The sequence below is a fragment of the Trichechus manatus genome, unplaced genomic scaffold, assembly GCF_000243295.1.
Source record: "Trichechus manatus latirostris isolate Lorelei unplaced genomic scaffold, TriManLat1.0 scaffold00114, whole genome shotgun sequence".
Lineage (NCBI taxonomy): Eukaryota > Metazoa > Chordata > Mammalia > Sirenia > Trichechidae > Trichechus > Trichechus manatus.
In genome coordinates, this window is record NW_004444050.1 from 5546175 (window position 1) to 5567965 (window position 21791).

Here is a 21791-nt window from a genome sequence, read left to right on the forward strand (position 1 = left end):
GGAGGCCATCCTGGGCTGGAACAGCCTATTGATGGATCATATAGAGAGACTGCAGCTGCTGTTATTTGTGTATGTAGTATCTGTTGACCTGATTCCTTTTACAGGTCTGGTTTTTAAAGATGGGTGCTTTACAAGATCACTTTAAACTGTACTTTCTATGATGCTTACATCAGATATGACTACTAATAAAGGAAATATTGAAAGGCCAGATATGATCACGGGGGTATCTGTAAAGTGCATGAGTTGGATTAGCTGATTTCTTTGGTTCCTTCTAGTTCCAATGTTCTGTGATAACTGGAGGAGGAGTAAGAAAAGTTACTCAGTTTAAGCAAGGCAAATAATTATCACAAAGCAGATAGCAGGCCAGGGACTGACTATAGAATTAATAGTTTATTTTTGCAGTTTGCAATTTTTTTTTTTTTTACCACAGCATTTTTCTCATAAGTAAATTAGCCAACTCAAACAAGTCATTTTATTACTTTTGTCAACTATGCCAAAAGATTTGCGGGGGGGTTGGGAGATATGAAGCCTGCTGAATTAATTGGATAACAGATTTTGTTCTTGTTTGTGGATTTAGTTATCCATCATAACCCTGACTTTTGGGGATAATTGAGAATGTAGCTTACTTGCAATGATTGATTTTTTGTTTATTTTCAAGAAAAGACTCTTGGTAGCTGTTTCATCCTACGCAGTAATTGGCAATAGAATCAGACTTATTTTCCCTGATATAATTTGGTAATGCTCATAAAATTTACTAGCACTATTGCTTGTTATAAAAATAAGGGAAGCAACGATTGTTCCAAACGGGCAAACAATGTGTTGTCATGAGCTTACATTAATTTTTACAATTTAGTGATAGTTGAAGTACTTAGTCATTGATTCATGTTTATGCACAGTTTTTCACAGTGCTACAGTGATTTTCTTTTTAAAGTTACAATCAAAATAACATCCTGGAATAATTGTACCTGCCAGGCATAATTAATCGCTGTCACTCCTGTTCTCCCATAGCCTTTTTGTTCATATTGCTAAGGTAGCACTTATCATATTGCAGTTACATGAGTTGCAAATGTGTCACATCCTCCGTGTCTGACATGTAGCACAAACTTCTTGAGGACAAGGACGTTGTTACATTCATCTCTCATATCTCCAGCACTTAGTACCTTGCCTGGTACATGGTATGTTCTCCGGAATGTTCACTGAGTGGATGTAAGGTCATAAAGAATACTTTGTAATTGTATAGGCAGGAGGTAGGTGAGAATTCTTAGCTCCATGAGTCAGGTGGGGGAATCTAAGAGATTATGTAAGACCTTCATGGACATGGGAGCCAGGACTCTAATCCAGGCCTTTCTCCATGCTGCCTTGGAGACAGACTCCACTTCATCCTTGGTAAAGAAACGGTGTAGACAGCAAGCTCAATTGCTGTAGGTTTTGATTATTTATTTTTTTACCTGAATAATCTGTATTGTCTCTTCTGACAAAATGTATTTGAGAACTGCCCTGTTTTGTCTTGATGTGGCTTCAAAAGGTAACTTGTTTGACCCAAACACTCTCCCCTAATCTGTACTTAAACAGAAGGGATGAGCCCCCTTCTGGCCATCTTTCCCCCAAGTCTCTGTTCCATGAGCCCAGAGCTTGCTATGATGATGGGCCTCCCTTAGGGAACGTTACTGACTGCGCCAATATTTGTTCAAGCTCATTTAACCACCGCAAGCTTCTAAAATGACCCAGCAGTTAGAAGACAGCCATCATTCCTGGGCCAGCCTGCTTGTCTGCATCTCCCATCAGACAAATGTCTGACTAACAGGCATGACTTACAGACAAGAGACACCTGCTTCTCTCCTACTCACCCCCTTCCTGTCTCATCTCAAAACAAAGGGCAGGTTAGCCTTAAGAAACCGGGAAGTTCAATACCCATGTGCCCTTTTTGTAATGCAGCCCTATGGAGCTTTGAAGTTCATGGACTTTTAGGGAAAACTATGTGAAATGTTCTGTGTGGCCTTTTTTTCAAGTCACTTTACTTTTATGAGGTTTAGTTTTTTTCTGCTTTACAAGTAGGGTGTTGAACTAGGGAATCCCAGAGGTCCCTCCTAACTCCATGATTCTGTGGCTGTTTTCGTTGGTTTATTCAGTTGAGCAAATTGGAGGGTGAAAAAATATTGGTGATAATTTAACTTTGCAGTAAATAGTGTAGAAATATTTATGGGTATGCATGTCAGCATTTGGGTTACCTAATAATCTCGCCGAGCCCTCTGTTGACATTATTGTCTGTAACTAATAGAGTAATTCTTTCTTATTTGTAAATGGAGATTTACCATCTTAAAGGAAAAGGTTTGTGACATTTCCTGTTCCCAGTGAGCATGGTAGTGGAGAAAAAGCATGCAATGCCCAACTCCTGTACCAAATGTTTAGGCTTTCAGGGTTGAATAGTCAAGGTTTCAGTTCCTATAGTAAAGCGTTTTTGTTTTCACCCTTGAGTGTGTCACAGCTGAATAACTCTCGTGGTCAAAAGTGTTTCCTGAGATTCATCCAACAATTTCCCTTTCAGTTTCTCTCTGGTTCCTCATTATGCTTTTCTTTGTTTCTTTCTTTCTTTTTTTTTTAATGACTTCTTTAGTGCCACCTGACCACCTGTGGCATCCCCCACGTACATAAACTACATGCCAGAGTACTAGCACTGCCCTCCCATCCCACCTGTCCAGCCAAATGTAGGAGTCAGAGCTCCATACCCACCTACTTGCCTCAACCTCCTCTGTTTACTGGGGTTTATTCTTAAGCATTGCTTCTCCAGGTTAAGAGGTATACAAGCAGACTGAGTCTTCTGGTATCTGGTTCAGAGTATAGGTGTATTTCTCACAGACTGAAACCTAAATACCATGCATTTGTGTCTGAAAGCCGCCTTAAATACTTCAGGAAAGAAGACAGTATATAAAAGCAAACGGTTGCCATCAAGTCGACCTCTACTCATGGAGACTCCATGTGTGTCAAGAGTAGAACTGTGATCCATAAGGTTTTCAATAGCTGATTTTTCAGAAGTAAAATCACCAGGCCTTTCTTCCAAAGCACCTTCTGGGTAGACTCGAACCGTCAAGCTTTTGGTTAGCAGCTGAGAGTGTTAACCATTTGCAGTACCCAGGGACTCCAAGGCAATATATAGGTAATTTTATGTATTCAATACCATAATGTTTGGATATGAGGTTTTTGCTTCGTGACTGTCATATTCTGTGACATGGACAGGGAAAGTGATAAATGCTCTGTGTGGGATAATAAGAATGTCACAACTTACTGGCAAGATATCACAAAGACCACTAAGCTCCCAGGTCACTGGAAGCAACATCTAGATTTCCATAGGAACAAGTGATGTACACCGTTCGCATTGTTAGTTCAGAACCCACACTTGTCCTAATTTATTAGCACAAAGCTTGATGCACTCGGAGGACTGAAAAATAAAGAATAATGTACAGACAGCCTCTCCTGGTGTTATTAAGTGTCTGTTGCATTGTAATATTTTGGAGGGGTATTCAGTGGATGGAACCTAAGCTGGAATGTGGGAGGGAGGGCTGGAGAAGGAAGTCATCTGTGCCCATGATGACAAATGCTCTCATGGAGTCTTCATTCGGGGTCCCTTTTATATATTTAGTGAAGCAGATTTTCCCTTTCACACTTTCTAGATATATTTGTATTGCACAGATGTCAGGGAAATATCATATGTATGAAAAAAAAAACCCACCAAAATTCACATTGATGACCAGGGATTGTCACTCAATTATTTTGTCCTTAAATAGACACCCATTTAACTTGCACGGATATCCCTTGCTTTTGTTTTCAAGGTTTAAGTCAGAGCAATTTGAGAAACAGAAACTTCAGGCTTACACATTACTGAAATTCAGAGATCCTGGTTAAGGAGGAAAAAGAAAAAAGCTGGAGTGACTAGAATTAAACATGTAAGACCTTGGTTTCATGCTGTCAATTCCAGAGCTAATAGAACCCATCAGCAATTTGTCATCTTTCTTCTATTTTTCTTTACTGTTATTCATAATTCCTTTTACCATCAATACTTAAAACTGCTTAATTAACAATTTTTCCCCCTCTATTTTGATCAAAAGATGTTTTTGTGGAAATTTTCTTCCTTGTTTGAGCATTGAGCTTCTGGAAGCAAGAAAAAAAAAATGGTTTTGAGGGTTTTCTGTCATATTTCTTCCTGACCCACCTCCTCAGCCTTAGTGCCCCCCTCCAGCAGCTCATATACATGACCAGGACCAGTGCATGGAAGGATGATGATGGTAAGGAAATAATTAGCATCCAAATATCCTACATCATATCACACTTTACAGAATCCCTCCCTGGACCCCACATCTCCCCACAATTGATTTTCTGTTCCCTTTCATAGAATCCTCCCCCCAAAATAAAACCGAAACCAGTTGCCCTCAAGTTGATTCTGACTCATAGCAACTCCCTTGTGTTTTATAGTAGAGCTGTGCTCTATAGGGTTTTCATGGCTGTGACCTTTTGGTAGCAGATTGCCAGGACTTTCTTCTGAGGCACCTCTGGGTGGGTTTGCATTGCTAGTCTTTCAGCTAGTAGCAGCACACTTAAAGTTGTCTACATTGGCTTTCTTCACCTTCTCTCCCACAACCTCTCATTAAAACTTATTTTATTGTGTTGTGTTTGATGTATACAAAACAATATGTTCAACATACATGTAAATTATGAAGTAAAATAAACCAATACCCCCCATGAAAGTTGGGAAGTAGAGCTTCCTGAATTCATATGAAGCTACTTGTGTGTTCTGCCTGATCTTCTCTCTGCCTGTTCTTATTGACATAACCAATTGTCCACACCTCGTGTCTTAGTTATCTAATGCTGCTATAACAGAAATACCACAAGTGGGTGGCTTTAAAAAACAGAAATTTATTTTATCAGAGTTTAGGAGGCTAGAAGTTCAAATCAGGGCACAGGCTCTAGGGGAAGTCTTTCTCTCTCTGTCGTCTTTGGAGGAAGGTCCTTGTCTTTTGAGCTTCTGGTCCATGGCTCCTTGGTGATGGTCGTGTGGCATGGCATCTATCTTCCTCCATCCCTGCTTACTCGTTTGCTTGTTTAATCTCTTCTATAACTCCAAAGAGATTGACCTAAAACATACCCTACACTAATACTGTCTCATTAACATAAGAAAGAAAACTCCTTCCCAAATGGGATTATAACCACAGGTATAAAAAACCAAGCCCATTGCCATTGACTCGATTCCGACTCATAGTGACCCTACAGGACAGAGTAGAACTGCCCCAAAGGATTTCCAAGGCTGGTGGATTTGAACTGCTGATCTTTTGGTTAGCAGTCAAGCTGTTAACCACTGTGCTACCAGGGCTTCGGTAGGGGTTAGGATTTACAGCACATTTTGGGGGAACACAATTCAATCCATAACACCTACACAAAGGTAGATTCTCAATCCTAATCTTGCTGATGTCTCGGCAGCATTTCACTATTGACCTCTTGCTTCCAGGACATCAGATTCTTCTGGTTTTCCTCCTGCCTATCTGGATCCTCTTTCTTATACCCTTTTGATAGCCCCTGAGCTTGCTCTCTACTGACCTCTACTGAATTGACCTCAAAACGGTGGAATTCCCCAGGGCTCAACTCTCAGACCTCTTCTCTTCTCATCCATATTTCTTCCCTCAGTTTCAATACCATCTTCGTGCTGATGAGCCCAGGTTTAATTCACCAGCCTTTGTCAATCCCCTGGACTCCACACTTGCATTTGCACAACACAGCGTCTCCCCTTGAATGCTGAACAATCTTTTTAGACTTAATATGTGCAAAACACAGCTCCCCATTTGCACTCCCCAAGCCTGCTCCTCTTCCAGCGTTGCCCATCTTCTCTGCCAGGGGCAACTCTGTCCTTCCAGTTGCACAGGCCAAATTCCCTGGAGTCGTCCTGACTTCCCTCTCTCTCACCCAAATCCAACTTTCAGCATATCCGTTTCCCTTCTGTCTTAGTCATCTAGTGCTGCTACAACAGAAATACCACAAGTGGATGGCTTTACAAAGAAAAATTTATTTCTTCACAGTAAAGTAGGCTAAAAGTCCAAATTCAGGGTGTCAGCTCCAGGGGAAGGCTTTTTCTCTGTCGGCCTTCTCATCAATGTTTCCCTGGACTAGGAGTTTCTCTGTGCAGGGACCCCAATCCAAAGGATGCGCTCTGCTCCCGGCACTGCTTTCTTGGTGGTATGAGGTCCCCCTGTCTCTCTGCTCACTTCTTCCTTTTATATCTCAAGAGATTGCCTCAGGACACAATCCAATCTTGTAGACTGAGTCCTGCCTTATTAACACAACTGCCGCCCATCCTCCCTCATTAACATCATAGAGGCAGGATTCACAACATATAGGAAAATCACACAATACCAGGAATCATGGCTCAGCCAAACTGATACACACTTTTTTGGGGGGACATAATTCAATCCATGACACCTTCCTCTTACCCCTCTATCCAGCACTACCACCCCATTCTAAGCTATCATGATCTCTAGACTGTTGTACTCACCTCTTAACTAGTTTCCTGCATCCCTTTCCCATCCATAGTCTGTTGTCTATACCAAAAACCAAAACCAAACCAAACTCATTGCCATCAAGTTGATTCCAACTCCTAGTGACCCTGTAGGACAGAATAGAACTGCCCCGTACTGTTTCCAAGGAGTGGCTGGTGGATTCAAACTGCTGACCTTTTGGTTAGCAACCAAGCTCTTAACCAGTGTGCCACCAGGGCTCCAAAGAAATTGCTGTGTCAGAAGTTGCCTATACAACAGCCTAAATAGTCTCTTAAAAATGTAACTCACGTAATTCATTCATTCAACAAATATTGACTAAACATCTTCTCTGTGCCAGACACTGTTTTAGGTACTAGGATATAGCATGAGCACAACACAAAACAGTCACAAATTCTTGTCCTCCTGGAGTGTATATTGTGTTATTTCTTTGCTCACAATCCTCCAAAGACTCCATCCCATTTGGAATGAAATCCAAGCCCCTTATCAGACCTAAAAGGCCCGTCATAACTGTCCCCCAGCTACCTGACACCCCGCTCTCCCCTTGCTCAAGAGGTTCTGGTCCCCCAATCTTCTTGCTCTTTCTAGAACATGGCCGGCACACTCTCATCTCACGTGCTGTTCCCATGATCTTGAGTGACCATCCTCCAGCTACCTGTGTCCTTACTCCCTCAGTTAATCAAATTTCACATCTTCAGAAAGGCTTTCTTTCTCTGCTTACTCATTTACAATGTGTTCACTTCCATTTGCCTGCTTTGTTTTTCTTCACACCACTTATCACCACATGATTTATTACATATTTTCTTCCTATTGTCTGTCTTCCCTTCTAACTTGCAAACTCCATTACAGTAGGGACCTATTTGCTCGCCTAGTGCCAGGAACAGTGTCTGGAACATTGTAGACGCTGCACTAGATGTTTGTTGATGGAACGAATGATGTAACAGCCACTCCCTTAACTGAAATTTCACTTCCAAACTGTCTCTATGTCCACCTTTATTCCAGATAAAATTCCTATCGAATCTGTGAATTAGAGTTTGGATGGTATTTTAAGGTCTCTGGATCTTCTGAGAATGCTCTTTTTTCTTTTCCGTAACATCCCCTGTCTCCAGAGGTGGGGGATGAGAGTCTTCATTGCTGCCTGGGCATGTTGTTGATACTGAACCTCTGTGTTAACATTAATCCTGGCCTGCCTTTTCTAGCAGTTAAAAAAGGGACTAGCTCAAGCTTGACTTTCCTTCCTCCTCAGCACCCAGCACACAGCAGCTGGTCACTCAATTATTGTTAAATTGAACCACTTAATTGCTCTTTCTTGGTGCTAGGAGTTAATAAAACTGCTCTTTACCCTCTGGTCTCTGCCGCCTTTGGGCCACTCTGACTTTGTAATCTCGAATGAGAGCATGTCATTCCTCTGTTCAAAGCCCTCAGGAGCTGCCGACTGTCCACGCAATGAAGAACCAGCTCTCTGGGGTGGCATTGCAGGCCTTCAGGCTGTGGCCAGTCCCTGTCCCCAGGATGCCTTTTTTTTTTTTCCCTAAATTGTGGTAAATATATATGTAACAAAATTTTTGCCATTTTAACATTTTTTACATGGTCAATTCAGTGATATTATTTACGTTCATCATGTTGTTTAACCATCACTATTATCCATTTCCAAATTTTCCCATCACCCTTAAGTGTTCAGTGTCCCCTAAGCAGTGACCTCCCCTTTCCTCCTACCCCCAACCTACCCCGAGTAACCCCTGATAAGCTTTGGTCTCTATATCTGCCTAAACCTGGACCTGTTCTCACACCATATACTATAGCTAACTCAAAACGGATCAAAGACCTAAGAACTAAAACCAGAAAGCTCTTAGAAGAAAACATAGGAGTAATGGTTCAGGAGGAGTCGCTGGGTGGTACAAATGTTATGCATTGGATTACTAGCCGAAAGGTTTGCAATTTGAACCCACTCTGAGGTGCCTTGGAAGATAGGCCTGGCTATCTACTTCTGAAAGGTCACAGCCTTGAAAACCCTGTGGAGCAGTTCTACTCGGCACACGTGGCGTCACCATGAGTCAGAATCTACTCAACAACAACAACAACAGCAACAGCAACAATAATGCTTTGGGACCTAGTTTTGAACAATGAATTCTTAGATATTACACGGAGAGCACAAGCAACGCAAGTGCCAGTTTCCCCCTAAATTTTACTTGTTTTGTTGTTGTTGAGAATATACACAACAAAACATATACCAATTCAACAGTTTCTACATGTACAATTTAGTGACATTGATTGTATTCTTCAAGTTGTGCAACCATCCTCACCCTCCTTTTGTGAGTTGTTCCTCCCTCACTAACATAAACTCACTTCACCCTAAGATTCCTATCGAATCTTTCAAGTTGCTGTTGTCAATTTGATCTTGTCTAGATAGTTCTTAAAAGAGCATAATTCTCGAGGCAAACCTTTTTTTTACTAGTTAAGCTAAACTATTGTTCCGTTTTAAGATGACTTCGGGGGTTATTTTTGGTTTAAGGTTTAAAGACTATCTCAGGGCAATAGTTTCAGGGGTTCCCCCAGCCTCCATGGCTCCAGAATTTGAAATTTTATTCTGTGTTTTCCCCCTTTGATCAGGATTCTTCTACGGAATGTTTGCACCATCCAATTCTTAGGGTCTTATAGCAAAGAAGCCAGTTGTTCATGGACGCAGTTAGCCACACATTCCATATCCTCCTCCTGTTCCTGACTCTCCTTCTTCCTCTGTTAATCCAGGTGAATAGAGACCAATTGTTGTGCCTTAGATGGCTGCTTGCAAGCTTTTAAAACCCCAGGAACTACGCAATGAACTAGGATGTAGAATAGAAGCACTGAACATGTTATTAGGCCAGTTAACTGGCATGGCCCATGAAACCACAACCCTGAACCTCCAAACCAAAGAACCAAATCCCATGAGGTGTTTGGCAGCACATAAGCAGACTCAGCAGCTACTTTTTTTTGGTCATTGTTGTAAATATATCTATCACACAACTTTTGTCCATTCAACCTTTTTCCAGGTGTATAATTTATTGACAGCAATTACAATAATTGGCTCTACAAACCTACCCTTAATCACTGTGATTTTTCCGTTACCTTTAACCCTCCTTTTCCCCCTGCCTCCCACCCCTTGTAACCACTAATAAACTTTGGTCTCTATACATTTGGCTTTTCTTGTCTTTTTATGTAAGTGAGGTCATACAGTATTTGTCCTTTTGCGATTGGCTTATTTCACTCAGCGTAATGTCTTTAAGCTCCATCCATACTGCAGCATGTATCAAGACTTCATTCCTCCTACTGGCTGAGTAATACTCCGTTGTATGTATGTACCACATTTTGTTTGTGCATTCATCTGTTGACGGGCATTTAGGTTGTTTCTACCTTTTAGCTATTATGAATAGTGCTGCAGGGAACACTGGTGTACAAGTCTTTTTGAGTCTCTGCTTTTAAGGCTTTTGGATATATACTTAGAAGTGGAGTTGCTGGGTCTTATGGTAGTTCTATTTTTAGTCGTTTGAGGGACCACCATACTGTTTTCTACAATGGCTATACCAGTTTGCACTCCCACCAGCCATCAATAAGGATTGCAATCTCCCCACATCCTCGCCAACATTTGTTATTTTCTGATTTTTGTTTCTTTTTTTATCTTAGCCATCCTAGTGGGAGTGAAATGGTATCTCATTGTGGTTTTGATTTGCATCTCTCTGATGGCGAATGATGCTTAGCATCTCTTCATGTGTTTGGTGGCCGTTTGAATGTCCTCTTTGGTGAAATGTCTATTCAAGTCCTTTGCCCATTTTATGATTGGGTTATTTGTCTTTTTGTTGTTAAGTTGTCAAAGTTTTATGTATATTTTGGTTATGAGATTCTTGTTGGATATATGGTTTCTGAAAATATTCTCCCAGTCAGTAGCTTGTCTTTTCACTTTTTTGGGAAAGTTTTTTTTTTTTTTTAACATTTTATAATAGTGGTCTCATATAATATTTTTTCTTTTGTGATTGACTTGTATCACTCAGCATAATGTCCACCAAATTCATCCATGTTGTGAGATGTTTTGCAGATTTGTCATTGTTCTTTGTCATTGCATAGTATTTCCATTGTGTGTATGTTCCACAGTTTTTTTAATCCATTCATCCATTGATGGGCATTTAGATTGTTTTTATCTTTTTGCCATTGTTAACGAACACGAGTGTGCGTATGTCTATTCTTTTCACAGTTCTTATTTCTCTAGGATTTGTACCTAGCATGGGGTTGCTGAATCATATGGTATTTCTATTTCTAGCTTTTTAAGGAAGTGCCATACTGTTTTCCATAGTGGTTGCATCATTTTGCATTCCCACCATCAGTGCCTAAGAGTTCCAATCTCCCCACAACCTTGCCAGCATTTATTGTTTTCTGATTTTTGGATCAGTGCCATTCTTGCTGGGGTGAGATGGTATCTCATTGTAGTTTTGATTTGCATCTTTTTGGTGGCTAATGATTGTGAGCATCTCTTCATGTGTTTGTTAGCCTCCTGAATGTCTTCTTTGGTGAAGTGTCTGTTCATCTCATTTGCCCATTTTTTAATTGGATTTTTTTGTCTTTTTGTTGTTGAAGTGTTGAAGTTTTCTATAACTTTTAGAGATTAGACCCTTGTTGGGTATGTCATAGCCACAGATTTTTTTCTCAGTCTGTAGATTCTCATTTTACTCTTTTGGTGAAGTCTTTTGATGAGCATAACTGGGTAATTTTTAGAAGGTCCCAGTTATCTAGCTTATGTTCTGCTATTTGTGCGTTTGTATAGTTATGTTTGCTATTCTGTTTATGTCATGTATTAGGGACCCTAGCATTGATCCTATTTTCTCTTCAGTGATCTTTATAGTTTTAGGTTTTACATTTAGGCCTTTGATCCATTTTCAATTAGTTTTTGTGTATAGTGTGAAGTATGGATCCTGTTTCGTTTTTTCTGCAGATGGATATCCAGTTTTGCCAGCACCATTTGTTAAAGAGACTCTCTCTTCCCCATTTAATGGACTTCGACCCTTTGTTGAAGATCAGCTGTCCATAAGTGGATGGAATTACTTCTGGGTTCTTAATTCTGTTCCATTGGTCTGTGTGTCTATTGTTGTACCAGTAGCAGGCTGTTTTGGCTACCATGGCTGTATAGTAGGCTCCGAGATCAGTGAGTGTGAGACCTTTTAGTTTATTCTTCAGGATGTTTTTATGACTTCTTCAATTTCTTCTTTTGTTATGGGTCTGTTCTGCTTTTCTACTTCAGTTTGTGTTAGTTTAGGTAGGTAGTGTGTTTCTAGAAATTTGTCCATTTCTTCTAGGTTTTCAAATTTTTGGAATATAATTTTTCATAATATTCTGCTATGATCCTTTGTATTTCAGTTGGTTCTGTTGTAGTATCACCCATCTCATTTCTTATTTGGGTGATTTGCATCTTCTTCTTCTCTTTTGTCATTTTGGCTGGTGGTTTGTCGATTTTACTGATGCTTTCAAAGAGCCAACTCCTAGTCTTGTTGATTTCTTTCAATTGTTTCTCTGTTTTCTGCTTCATTTATTTCTGATCTAATCTTTATTATTTCCTTTCCTCTGGAAGCTGTGGGCTTCTTTTGCTGTTCTTTGTTTGTTCACATTGTAGAGTTAAAGTATTGATTTTTGGCCCTTTCTTCTTTTTTTGGTGGATGCGTTTATTGCTATAAATTGATCTCTGAGCACTACTTTTGCTATATCCCAAAGGTTTTGATATGTTGTATATTCGTTCTCATTTGATTCTAGGAATTTTTTAATTTCATTTTTAATTTCTTTGATTCTCCAGTGGTTTTTAAGCAAGCTATTATTCAGTTTACATGTTGTTAAATTTTTTTCCTTGTTCTTCCTGTTATTGATTTCTAATTTTATAGCATTGTGATCAGAGAATATGCTTTGTATTATTCTGATATGTTTGAATTTATTGAGGCTTGCTTTGTGGCCTAAAATATCATGTATTCTGGTGAATGATCTTGTGCATTGGAAAAGAATATATACTGTGCTGCTTTTGGGTGGAGTGTTCTGTATATGTCTATGAGGTCAAGTTGATTGATTGTGTTGTTTAGGTCTTCTGTATCTCTGCCTAGTTTCTTTCTATTTGTTCTGTCCTTCATTGAAAGTGGTGTGTTAAAGTCTCCTACTATTATTGTGGAATTGTCTATTTTTCTTTTCAATACTGTTAGGGTTTGTTTTATATTTTTTGGAGTTCTATTGTTGGTGTGTAAATATTTGTTATGATTATATCCTCTTGGTGGATTCACCCTTTTATCATTATGTAGTGCCCTTCCTTGTCTCTTACGCTGGATTTTGCCTTAAAGTCTATTTTATCAAAGATTAATATTGTCATTCCTGCTCTTTTTTGGTTACTATTTGCTTGCTATATCGTTCCAAATCCTTTGCTTTCTAGCTTATTTTTATCTTTGTGTCTAAGGTGTATCTCTAGTATGCAGTGTATTGAGGCATCATTTTTTTTATCCACTGCCACTCTCTTTATTTTTACAGGGCATTTAAACCATTTATATTCACTGTGATTATCAATATGTATGACTTTACTGCTGTCATTTTGTTGTGTATGTGTTGTTGTTGTTGTTTTGTGATGTTTATGGTTTCTTGTTTGGCTTAGTTTTCTGTACTGAGTTTGCTTATGGATTTGCTTTGTTGTTGTTGATTTTTTGTTTACTAAGTCTTTATGATTTTCTTCTTTTTTATTTTAGTGAGTAGGTTTATTAGTTTTCTTTGTGGTTACCCTAAAATTTACCTTTACCTTTCTAAGTTTAAAACAGTCTGTTATATCTTAATATCTCCTTGACTTCCTCTCCATATGGAAGCTGTGTAACTGCACCATTTATTCCATTTTTATTTTGAAGTTGTTGTCATTTACAGATTGACGTCTCTGATTCCCTTGTAGCTTTATTTTGGGTTGGTACCTGGGTGATGCTGTCATATGTCTTTATCTCAGATTGTTGTCTGATGTTGTTGGTTCTCTGTCCAAACCTGAAAAACAAAAAAATTCATTGCTGTCAAGTTGATTCCGACTCATAGTGACCCTATAGGACAGGGTAGAACTGCCCCTATAGAGTTTCCAAGGAGCAGCTGGTGGATTCAAACTGTCAGTCTTTTGTTTAGCAGCTGAGCTCTTAACCACCGTGCCACCAAGGCTCCTGTCCAAAGGACTCTGTTTAATATTTCTTGTAAGGTTGGCCTGGTTTTTATAAATCCCCTTAATATCTGTTTATCTGGGAATGTCCTAGTTTCACCATTGTATTTGAGACAATTTTTCTGGATATACAATTCTTGGTTGGCAATCTTTTTCTTTCAGGGTTTTATATATGTCATCTGATTGCCTTTTTACCAGCATGATTTCTGCTGAGAAATCGGAGATTAGCCTTATTGGTTCCCCTTTGTAGGTGAGAGTTCATTTTTCCTGAGCTGCTGTCAGGATTCTTTCATTTTCTTTGGTTTTGGAATGTTTGAGTATGATATGTCTTGGTGACTTTGTTTTGTGATCTATCTTGTATGGGTTTCATTGAACTTCTTGGATGGATATCTTCTCATTTTTCATGATGTTAGGGAAGTTTTCTGCCAGCAAGTCTTCAAAAATTCTCTGTGCTTTTTTTTTTTTTTGTCTCTTCCTGTTCTGGAATTCTAATCATGAGTAAATTATTCCTCTTGATAGTGTCCCACATAACACTTAGGGTTTCTTCATTTTTCTTCATTCTTTTTTCTGATTATTCCTCAAACACATTGATGTCAAGGGATTTGTCCTCTATTTCTCTGGTTCTGTCTTCTGTTGATTCAATTCTACTCTTATGTCCCTCCACTGAGTTATCTATTTCTGAAATTTTATAGTTGAACTTCTGGATTTCTAGTTGCTGTTTTTGTATGGTTTCTAATTGTCTATTTATTTTGTCATTTTGTTCTTGTATTGTTTTCCTGAATTCTTCTAGGAGTTTTGTCTGTGTTTTCCTTGATCTCTTTCTTGTAGAGACTCTCCTTTCCCCATCGAATGTACTTAGCACCCTTGTCAAAAATCAGTTTACCATAGATACATGGGTTTGTTTCTGACGTCTCAGTTCTATTCCGTTGGCCTCTGTGTCTATCGTTATACTAGTACCAGGCTGTTTTGATTACTGTAGCTGTGTAATATATTTTAAAATCAGGATGTGAGCGTTCTCCTACTTTATTCCTCTCTTTCAACATTGTTTTAGTTGTTTAGGACCTCTTGCCATTGCATATAAAGTTGAGGATTGATTTTTCTATTTCTGTAAAGAAGGCTGTTGGAATTTTGATTGGGATCGCGTTGAATCTATAGATCACTTTGGGTAGTATTGACATCTTAACAATATTAAGTCTTCCAATCCATGAACATGGAACATATTTCCATTTATTTAAGTTGTCTTTAATCTCTTTCAGCAGTGTTTTATAGTTTACATTGTAGAAGTCCTTCACATCCTTGGTTGGATTTATTCCTAGGTGTTTTATTCTCTTAGATGCTACTGTAAATGGAATTGTTTCTCTAATTTGCCTTTTAGATTTCTCATTGCTGGTGTATAGAAAACCAACTGATTTTTATTTGTTGACTTGTACCTTTTCACTTTGATAAATTCCTCTATTAGCTCTAGACTTTTTCTAGTGGACCGTTTGAGATTTTCTATATATAGGCTCATATCAGATCAGATGAGATCAAATAGAGATAACTTTATTTCTTCTTGTCCAATCTGGATACCTTTTTTTTTTTTTTTTTTTGTCTTATTGCTTTGGCTAGGACTTCTAATACAATATTGAATAAGAGTGAAAGTGGTGAGAGTGAGCACCCTTGTGTTGTTTCTGATTTCAAGGGGAAAACTCTCGGTCTTTCTCCATTAAGTATAATGTTCGCTGCTGGTTTCTCTTATATGCTCTGAATCATATTGAGGAATTTCCCTTGCATTCCAATCTTCTTTAGAGTTTTCATCAAGAAGAGGTGTTGGATTTTATCAAATGATTTTTCTGCATCCATAGAAATGATCATGTGGTTCTTTTCCTTTGTTGTGTTGACCTGGTGTATTATGTTGATTGATTTTCTAATGTTGGACCATCCCTGCATTCTTGGAATAAATCCTACTTGGTCATGGTTCATGACTTTTAATATGCTGTTGGGTTCTGTTTGCTAGTATTTTATTGAGGATTTTTGCAACTATATTCATAAGAGATATGGACCTGTAGTTTTCTTTTCTTGTGGTGTCTTTGTCTGGTTTGAGTATCAGGGTTATGTTTGCTTCCTAGAATGAATTAGGGACTATTCCTTCTCTATCTTTTGGAAGAATTAAAACAGTATTGCTGTCAATTCTTCTCCAAATGTTTGGTAGAATTCCCCCAGTGACGCCATCTGGTCCAGGACTTTTTTTTGTTGGGAGGTTTTTGATCACTGATTCAATCTCTTCACTTGTTATAGGTCTGTTAAGACTTTCTATTTCCTCTTGAGTCATTTTGGATTGGTTGTGTGCTTCTAAGAATTTGTGCATTTCATCTAGGTTTTCCAGTTTGTTGCCATACAGTTGTTCATAATGTTCTGTATTAATTCTCTTTATTTCTATCTGGTCAGTTGTAATGCCTCCTCTTTCGTTTTTGTTTTGGTTATTTGCATCTATTCTCTTCTTTTCTTTGTCTATCTAGCTAAAAATTTGTCATTTTCATTGATTGTTTCAAAGAACCAACTTCTGATTTTATTGATTGCTTTGTTTTTCTGTTTTCAATTTCATTTATTTCTGCTCTGATTTTCGTTATTTCCTTTTGTCCAGTTTAGGCTTAGTTTGTTCTTCTTTTTCTAGTTACTGGAGTTGTCAAGTTAGGCTATTAATTTGAGATCTTTCTTCTTTTTTTATGTAGGCAGTGACTGCTATAAGTTTCCCTCTGAGTACTGCCTTTGCTGCATCCAATAAGTTTTGGTATGTTGTGCTTTCACTTTCATCTGACCCTAGGAAATTTGTGATTTTTCTTTTTATTTCTTCCTTAACTCATTGGCTGTTTAATAGTGTGTTATGTAATTTCCATGTTTGTGTATTTTCCAATTTTTTTTTGTGTGTGTTATTGATTTCTAGCTTCACTCTGTTGGGGTCAGAGAAAATATTTAGTATGATTTCAGTCTTTTTAAATTTATCAAGACTTGCTGTGTGACCTAAAATGTGGTCTATCCTGGAGAATGATCTGTGTGCACGGGAGTATAATGTATATTGTGCTGTTTTTGGATGCAGTGTACTATATATGTCTGTTAAGTCTAGTTGTTTTATAGTGTCATTCAGATCCTCTGTTTCCTTCTTGATCATCTTTCTAGATGTTCTGTCCAAGATTAAAAGTGGTGTATTAAAGTCTGTAACTATTATTGTAGTACTGTCTATTTCTCCCTTCAGTTTTATCAGTGTTTGCCTTACATGTTTAGGTGCCCTGATTTTGGGTGCATATATATTTATGATTGTTAAATCATCTTGATTAATTGACCCTTTTATCACTATATAATGTTCATCTTTATCTCTTCTGCTAGATTTTGCCTTGAAGTCTACTTTGTCTGATATTAAGATTGACACCCCAGCTCTCTTTTGGTTATTATTTTCATGGAATTTTTTCCCATCCTTTCATTTTCTACCTATTTGTGTCCTTGGGTTTAAGGTGTGTCTCTTGTAAACAGCACAGAGTTGGATCATGTGTTTTTAATCTATTCTACCACTCTCTGCCTTTTGATAGAAGCATTTAGGCCATTTACATTCACTGTAATTACTGATAAGAAGTGACTTACTTCTGCCATTCTGTTATTTGTTTTTTGTATGTCTTAGCCTTCTTTGTCCTTCAGTACTGCTTACTTTTGTGTTTTCTTGGTTTATTTTAATGAACCCTTTTGGTTCCCTTCTCCTTTCCTTTTGTGTATGTTTTTAATATATTTTCTCAGTGGTTATCATCAATATTACATTTAAGAGCTTGTATTTATAACATTGTAGGGGAAGTTGGTGCTAACCTACCTTCAGTAACATACAATAAATTCTGTATCTATAACATTACTCTTTTCCCCTTTTTTTGTTGTTATCACTAATTATAAGTTTACATTTCATGTGCCCTGTAACATAATTTTATCCTTGTCTTTTATTTATTTGTTATTAAAAAATATGAAGAACAAACAGAATTATCAAGTATGAATACCTTATCACTCACTCTTATACTTCTCCAGGAATTTCCCTTTATTAGGAATCTTTCTTTTTATGTATAGCTTTGAATTACTTTCTAGTGTCTTTTCCCTTCCATCTACAGAACTCCCATTAGTATTTTTGTAGGGCCAGTCTAGTGGATATGAACTCTCTCAGCTTCTGTTTGTCTGGGAATTTTTAAATTTCAACCCCATTTTTTGAAGGGCAGTTTCACTGGGTGTAGTATTCTTTGTTGACAGTTTTTTTTTTTTTCTTTGAGCACTTTAAATATATCATTCCATTGCCTTCTGGCCTCCAATGTTTCTGAGAAAAAATCGACACTTAATCTTATTGGGGCTCCTTTGTATGTGGCTGTTTGCTTCTCTCTCACTGTTTTCAGGAATCTCTCTCTGTCTTTAATTTTTGAGAGCCTAACTATAATGTGCCTTGGTGTAGATCTCTTTGGGTTTATCCTGCTCGGGCTTCTTTGAGCTTCTTGGATTTGCAGATTCATGTCCTTTGTTAGATTGGGGAAATTCTCTGTCATTATTTCTTCAGATATTCTTTCTGTCCCTTTCTTTCTCTCATCTCTTTCTGGAATTCCCGTGATGCATATGTTAGGTCTCTTGTTGTTGTCCTATATTTCCATTAAACAGTATTCAGCCTTCTTGAGCCTCCATTTGCCTTTTTTTTTTTTTAAACCATCTGGTGCATCCAGGATCTTTTTTTCCTATTTCTCCAAACATGCTTTACTTTCTTATAATTATGATTATTTTTCTCTCACACTGTTTTCTACTCGTCGCTATGAGTCGGAATTGACTCATCGGCAATGGGTTGGTTGGTTGGTTAGATTACCTACCCTTTTATACATTCTACTTATTTTTAAGATCCAGCTTAAATCACGGAAGCAGAAGTCATCACTCAGTTTCCTAATAGGATATGATTTCTTCACCCACTGAATTCTCCTTTGACATATATCATAGTATACTCCTTATTAAATTAGCTTTCACATCTTCTAGCTTCCCTACTGAATGGTGAACACATCAAGGTTAAGGACTGTGTTGTGTTTATCTTAGTATTCCTGAAAATACACATCCCAGTGCCTATCACAGTGTTGCACTTCTCTGAATGTTAAATGAATGAATCACCCAAGGGACAAGCTAAGAGTTAAAAATGTCTGCATTTTGTTACTTCTAGAATAGTATTATACACAGTGTATGCATGTACCAGTGTGGGCACTGGTAGTTCAGTAGTAGAATTCTCACCTTCCACGTAGGAGTCCTGGGTTTGATTCCTGGCCAATGTACCTCATGTACAGCCATCACTCATCTGTCGGAGGAGGCTTTTGTGTTGCTATAATGCCTAAGACAGACTAGGAAGAAAGTTCTGGAGATCTACTTATGAGAATCTGCCATTGAAAACGCTATTGATCACAACAGTCTGATCTGCAACTGATCCTGGGGAAGGTGCAGGACTGGGCAGCATTTTGTTCCATTGTGCATGGGGTCCCCATGAGTCAGAGTTGACTCAGTGGCAGCTGACAACAACAACATGCATCCACAAAATGCATATCATAGTAACAAAGAGAAAGTTAGAAGCCATGAAGTCCACAAGGGCAGGGATTTTTATTAGCTTTGTTCTTTGATTCTCCTGTGTCAAGATCAGTGCTTGGCCCCCAAGTACTCTCAGACAGACTGAATGAAGTTTATAGTTGGAAGGTATCTTAAATTTCTAATTCACTCATTATATAAAAGAGCAAACTGGGGGACTAAAGAAAATGGAAGGCTTTCTCAAGACCACACAGTTAGAGAAGGAACCTCATTTTCTGGAGAGTGAGTCCTGTCTCCTCCCTGCTTTCCAGCCCAGCCACCGATAGTGTCTGATCCAAATGAAGAATACCTTATGGCCAAGATGATGCTTACCCATGTGACTTTTGTACCAGTATTGGAGTGACTAACCTTCTCTAGGAGGTATCTAATTTTTAGATCTTCTAAAATAAGCACCAAGATGAAAATTTCAGAATTTCAAAGGACTCAGAGACGCAGCAGTATGAGACAACATTTCTATATTCCCACACTAGTTTCTCCCTGTGTTTCTGTGGTTTATTCTGTTTGTGCTCACTGGAGAAGATCTCTGGACCCCTTGGCTTTGGGGGGCCAGACAGACAAGGATTTTGCTTAAAACCTGATGAATACTTGGAAGGGTAAGGTGGTCAGTGCCTCTTAAAACCTCTCTAAGAGCAGAAAAAAATGGCAGTAATGGCATCCAGCCATAATGTCAATGGCAGAGGGGGAGGGGAGTTATTGGGAATACTGCTCTCTATCTTTAACAACAACTTCCATTTGTTAGCAAGCTGGCACAACTTTTGATGAAATATCCCTCACAGGAACTTTGCAAGTATTATCCATCCTTTTGTTGCAATACAGTAAAATTTATGTTTCTTAGAAACATACGTTCAAAGTGTGGTGTGACATCCTTGATAAAAATAGGTGAGAGTCACAAATTACTTTCTTTTTTTTCCCGTGATAGAGGAAAAATATTAAATGTATATTGAATGTTAAGGGAACTTCAAGCTTCTAGAAAGAAATTTGACAAAGAGGACTCCTGGAACAAAATAAAATAAAAATCTAAGTATACATGCACACAGGTATCTATACATAAACATATATATATAAGACAGAGAGACAAACCCTGGATGGGGCAAATGGTTAAGCACACAGATACTAACTGAAAGGTTGGAATTTCAAATCTACCCAGAGGCACCTCAGAAAAGAGCCTTGGTAGTCTGCTTCCGAAAGGTCACAGCTATGAAATTCCTATGAAGCACAGTTCTGCTGTGCAATATATGGGGTTGCCATGAGTCAGAAGTGACTCTTCAGCAACTGGTTTGGGGATATATATATACACACACACGTACAAATATCTATATATATATTTAGTTGTGGTTAATTATTTTCAAGAACCATTCATTCAATTACTTATTCATTCACAAAAAATTTTCCTGAGCTTCTATTACATGACAAGCATTTATGTTCATTTCTTTGTGGGATTCTTCGTTCCAGACAAAAATCAAGAGTTTAAGGTGCAAATATCCAAAGACAAAGCAGAATTAAATCCCTTCAGTGGAGAAATATCTGGTTTCAGAAGTCAAATTGAAAAAGTTTTGATCTTTAAGAGAGATGATTATTTTTTTCACACTGTTTATGGAGCATCTATTATGTACCAGACACTGGGCTGGCAGTTGAGGTTACCACAGTGAATATGCTACCACATTCCTTGTCCTCACATAGCTTAGAGCGGTGTATGATTTTTTTAGGGCTGCTGTAACAAAATACTACAAACTGGGTGGCATATAAGAACAGAAATTTATCGTCTCACAGTTCTGGATGCTAGACGTCCAAATTCAAGACGTCCACAGTGCCGTGTTCTCTCTGAAGGCTGTAGGGGAAGATCCTTCCTTGTTTCTCTAGGCTTCTGGTAGCCCCTCAAGCTTCTTGACTTGTAGATGCATTTTCACATGACCATGTTTCCTCTGTGTCTGTTCTCCTCTTTTATAAGGACACTACTCAGATTGTATTAGGATCGTCCCTACTCCAGTACGACCTCATAGTAACTTAACTGATAACATCTTCTAAGACCCTATGTTCAAACAAAGTCACGTTCACAGGTACCAGAGGTTAGGATTTCAACGTATCTTTCTGGAGGACATCTTTTTGGACTGACACAATAGCCACAACAATGGGCTCAAACATACCAATGATCATGAAAACGGCACAGGACCAGGCAACATTTCGTTCTGTTATATGTAAGGTTGCCATGAGTCAGAGCCCAGTGGACGGCAACTGACAACAATTACAAATTCAATCCTTAGCAGATTTTTCAACATTGCTTCCTCAGAAGCTACTCACAATTGAGTCATTAAACAGAATATTGCCTGTGTCAGAGACTTAGAAATCACTGGTGATATTCTTAGATTAAGCCTCATTTTACCAAAATGTAATGCCCCTGTCATTGATCTTGGCACTATAGAGCCAAAGCACAGTTCCCTTACCTGAGAACGCACTGCTGTAGGGACATG

General features: G+C 38.4%; 1 protein-coding gene across 2 annotated transcripts in view; it reads left to right on the forward strand.

The window, feature by feature from the left end:
• Positions 1 to 21791, forward strand: part of HECW1 (HECT, C2 and WW domain containing E3 ubiquitin protein ligase 1) — a 495956-nt gene that overhangs the window by 2143 nt on the left and 472022 nt on the right. The window lies entirely within an intron of this gene.